Source organism: Hevea brasiliensis, chromosome 3 (assembly GCF_030052815.1).
Source record: "Hevea brasiliensis isolate MT/VB/25A 57/8 chromosome 3, ASM3005281v1, whole genome shotgun sequence".
Taxonomy (NCBI): Eukaryota; Viridiplantae; Streptophyta; class Magnoliopsida; order Malpighiales; family Euphorbiaceae; genus Hevea; species Hevea brasiliensis.
In genome coordinates, this window is record NC_079495.1 from 45772982 (window position 1) to 45778433 (window position 5452).

Consider the following 5452-nt stretch of genomic DNA (forward strand, 5'->3'; position numbering starts at 1 on the left):
ATGTATAATATAAGTTAAATTTATATTTAAAGTGTTTAAATATGAATTTAATTAATGAGAAATTAATTAATAGATATTAATTAATTAATTTATATTTGATATAAATTAATTAGAAGAAGAAAATAATTATTTTGGGTTAAGAACTCAAAATTAAGACACCGGGGCATTTTGGTCATTTTGCAGTGTGACACGTGGCACCATGAGATGGTGACACATGGCATAACACATAAGCTTGCCAAATGTTTTTTAATCATGTAAGATGATTAAAATCAAGATTAAATATAGGTTTGACACTTGGCACAATGTGATTGGGTCACTTAAACCTAGAGCTAATCAAAGTGTGACATGTGGCAAGGGTTTAATGTGTTAACCTAGCTATTTAAGTGTTGTTATGAGAAAATAAAACACAACCAGCAGCCACACTCCTTTGTCACGCCACTTTGAGGGTTTTTATCTCTTCTTCTTCATCTCTTATCAATTCAAAGAGATTAGCCATCAATCTCTTGAATTAAGAACACTAGGAATTGTTTCTAGTGTCCTATTTACATCTCTAATCTCTTAAAAGGCAGAACTTGAATTTCTAATTAATAGAAAAGGCTTTAGAAGCTGTTCAAGGGCTGCCATAGGTGTTCTTGGTGTGGACAAGTTAGAGGGACAACATCTGGTGTCTTGAAGATGAATCTCAAAAGCGCAGACACGCTGCAGTGCATCAAGAGGTTAGTGTAATCGTTCTTGATTTATTCTAGGGTTCTAAAATTAATCTGATTAATTTTAAAATCTTAAATGGCAAATACAGATCCAAAAACATATTAAAAGAGTTTTAATATGTTGTTTATCATTGAAATCAAATAGATAAAAATAAATCTTGCATGATGCATGTGACCCTAGGTGAAAATTTTTGAATTCAATGGTATAAACTTGTGTTTTTCACGCTTCCGTTCCTTCAGTATGCATCTGTAATCTCTCTAAAGAAAAAACCTAAATTTCTAATTGATTGGAAAGGCTTGAGAAGCTGTACAAGGGGCTGCCATTGGTAATCTTGATGTGGACAAGCTAGAGGGACAATATGTGGTGTCCTAGGCACATCCTAAAGGTGCCAAACACAATTGCAGTGCATCAAAAGGTTAGTGCACTTTTTCTTGATCTAATCTAGGGTTTTATTGAATTAATCTGTTAATTCTAAAAACTTAAATGGCAAATGTAGATCCAAAAATATATTAAAAGCGTTTTAATATGCTGTTTATCATTGAAATCAAATAGATAAAAATGAATCTTGCATGATGCATGTGACCCTAGAAGAAAAATTTTTGAATTCAATGATCTAAACTTATGTTTTTTATGCTTTTCCTCCTTCAGATGAATGCTTCAAGGTTGACACAATTGACGCACATGTTAAAAAGGAATTTCATAAGACCCATCCTAAAGATCCTCTTGAAGCATGTATTGTGCACAGACACACAGTGGATGATGAAAATAGAGAAATAGCAGCCTGTGCACAACAGTTAGCAGCTCATCCACCCCTACCCTTAGCTAAGGCTTCTGAGATGGAGAAGTTAAAAGAGGAACAAACCAAAGGTAAGCTCCAAGAAAATGCTAAACAGGTAGAGCTTAAACCTCTCCCATCCTCACTAAGGTATGCATTTCTGGACTCAAATTCTAAATATCCTATTATAATCAATGCTAGCCTGTCTACGTTAGAAGAGGAAAAATTGTTAAGAGAACTTAGGATCCATAGCAAAGCCATAGGGTATAAAATAGAAGACCTAAAGGGAATCAACCCTTCGATTTGCATGCATAGGATACCCATGGAAGAAAATAGTAAACCCACGATCGAACATCAAAGAAGACTTAACCCAAACATGAAAGAAGTAGTCAAGAAAGAAATCTTAAAACTATTAGATGCAGATATCATATACCCAATTTCTGATAGCAAATGGGTTAGTCCAATACATGTAGTTCCTAAGAAAGGTGGGACAACTGTTATCCAAAATGCAAGCAATGAACTAATCCCTACTAGAGTAGTCACTAGTTGGCGAATGTGCATAGACTATAGGAAATTAAACAGTGCTACCAGAAAAGACCATTTCCCTCTCCCCTTCATCGACCAAATGTTAGAAAGGTTAGTGAAACACTCTTATTTCTGTTATCTAGATGGGTATTCGAGATTCTTTCAAATTCTTATCCACCCAGAAGACCAAGAAAAGACAACATTCACTTATCCCTATGGAACATTTTCATATAGAAGAATGCCTTTTGGTCTTTGTAATGCCCCTGCTACCTTTCAAAGATGCATGATGGCTATCTTTTCTGATTATATTGAAGATATCATGGAAGTTTTTATGGATGATTTTTCTATCTATGAACTAGTTTTGATGATTGCCTAGCTAATTTATCTAAAGTGTTACAAAGATGTGAAGAATCAAACCTGGTCCTAAATTGTGAAAAATGCCATTTCATGGTAAGGGAAGGCATAGTTCTGGGACATTTGATATCAGAAAGAGGAATTGAAGTTGATAAAGCAAAAATTGAGATCATTGAAAACATGCCACCACCAACATCAGTCAAGGGAGTGCGAAGTTTTTTGGGACATGCAGGATTCTACTGAAGATTCATCAAGGACTTTTCCAAAATAGCTAAGCCACTTACTAACTTATTAAGTCAAGATGTTCCCTTTGATTTCGATGAAAATTGCCTTGTCTCCTTTAATAGGATCAAAGAAGCCCTGATATCAGCACCAATAATGCAGCCACCAAATTGGGAGCTACCATTTGAGGTGATGTGCGACGTGAGTGACTTTACAGTTGGAGCAGTACTCGGGCAAAAAAAAAAAAAAGCTCCATGCTATTTATTATGCTAGCAAGACACTCGATAATGGGCAAATCAATTATGCCACCATAGAGAAGGAATTCCTAGCAGTGGTGTTTGCAATGGACAAGTTCAGATCTTACCTCATTGGGTTAAAAGTCATTGTATTCACAGATCATGCTGCAATCCGATACCTTTTGAACAAGAAGGAAGCAAAACCAAGGCTGATTCGATGGATTCTACTCCTACAAGAATTTGACCATGAAATCAAGGACAAGAAAGGATCCAAAAATGTAGTAGCTGACCATTTTTCCAGACTAAAATTGGAGTACAAGGAGGACTTCAAAGATTTGTCGATTGATGATTCATTTCCTGATGAACAATTACTTGCATTCTCTAAAGCTCCATGGTACGTTGACTTTGTTAATTTTCTTGTATGCAGGGTACTGCCTCCAAACATGACTTATAGCAAAGGAAGAAATTCCTACATGATGTGAGATATTACTTATGAGAGGAACCTCTACTATACAAGAGATGTAATGATGGGCTGATAAGAAGATGCATACCAGAGGAAGATATGGAAAGTATCATTTATCACTGCCATTCATCGCTATATGGAGGACATTTTGGCACCTCAAAAACCGCAGCAAAAATTTTGCAAGCAAAGTTTTACTAGCCACATTTGTTTAAGGATGTAAGATCATTTGTGCTAGGTTGTGATCAATGCCAAAGAACAGGTTTTACTGGCCACATTTGTTTAGGGAATGAAATGCCACTGCATGGTATACTTGAGATAGAATTATTTGATTTATGGGGAATAGACTTCATGGGCCCATTTCCCTCTTCCCATGGAAACAATATATTCTGGTTAGAGTTGATTATGTATCAAAATGGGTAGAAGCAATTACAATACTAACCAATGATGCTAGAGTGGTCACAAGGTTCCTTAAAAAGAACATCTTCACAAGATTTGGCACACCATGAGCAATAATTAGTGATGGAGGAAGTCACTTCTGTAACCAACAATTCAAAACTAAAAAAGTATGGAGTGACTCATAAGGTAGCCACACCTTATCATCCTCAAACTAGTGGTCAAGTAGAAATCTCAAACAGGGAAATGAAGCAGATTCTGTAGAAAACTGTAAATAGATCCAGGAAAGACTGGTTCATGAAGTTAGATGATGCACTATGGGTATACCGCACTGCATATAAAACCCCAATTGGCACAACACCCTTCTGATTGGTTTATGGAAAATCATGCCATCTCCCTGTTGAACTTAAGCATAAAGCTTACTGGGCAATTCAGATCCTAAACTTTGACCTTAAAGCTGCTGGTGAAAAAAGGCTCCTACAACTGAATGAGTTGGAAGAAATCCGACAGGATGCACATGAAAATGCCAAAATCTTCAAGGATAAAACCAAAAGATGGCATGACAAACGCATAGCAAGGAAGAGATAAAAGAAGGAGATCTTGTCCTATTATTTAACTCTAGATTGAAACTCTTTCCAGGGAAGCTGAAATCAAGATGGTCTGGACCTTTCAAGGTCACCCTAGTCTTCCCACATGGAGCAGTAGAAGTGTGGAACAAAACCTCAGGTGCATTTAAGGTCAATGGGCAGAGGCTGAAGCCTTACTTTCAGGGAGAACCCATAGAAACGGGAGTCAATTGCACTCTCGAACATCCTACCGACAGACCATAAACAAGCAAAGTCTAGCTAAAGACTATAAACAAGCGCTTTTTGGGAGGCAACTCAAAGTTTTTTTTCTGAACTTTTCTTCTTTTCTTTTTCTTTCATATTGATTTTTTGTTTTGTACTCATTAGCATTTCATCTTGTAGGATTTTTGAAAAGGGGAATAGAGATCAAGAGAGGAAAGGAAACACCAAGTCAAAACCACAAAAGGGAAAATTGGACTAAACCAGGGAAGTAGCTCTATTGCAAAACTCTACATCCATTTCATGTGTTGTGGTAATAATAATTTTTCATTTGACAAAAATTTGAAAAATCAGAATATTACACGGGCCATGTACCATTTTACACGCCCCGTGTAACTTTCAAGAAGTCCATAAATTTCTTACATTTTTAACTCTGAGAGAGACAGAAAGTTACACGGGTCCATAGCCAAATTTACACGAGCCGTGTAATGTCTCTAGCAGAATAACTTAAAGCCATAAATTTACACGGGTCTCCTAGTATTTGACATGGGCCTTGTAACATATCCAGTAAAGAAATTCGAGAGACAAAAAGTTACATGGGTCCCAGAGCTCATTTACACGGGCCGTGTATTACTACAGAATTTGAAATTTTTGGGTAGAAATTTACACGGCCCTACATGTTGGGACCCGTGTAGTGATACACGACTCTTGTACTTCATCACAGATGCAACTCCTAGGGTGCAAAATGCACGAAATGAAGAGTCCTAACTACTCTTTAAATGCACCTCTAGCATTAAAACCCTTTAAACACAAAACCTTTCGTCTCCTCCCTTCCTAGCCTATAAAAACCTCTCAAATCTCATTTCCCTTCACCAAAACCCTACTCTTCTCCTTCCTAAAAACTCATCCATGGCTCCTGCAAAGAGATCTGCAGGAAAGATCAGCTTATCTTTAAGGCAAAGAGGAGAATCCTCACCTTCTCCACCTCAGC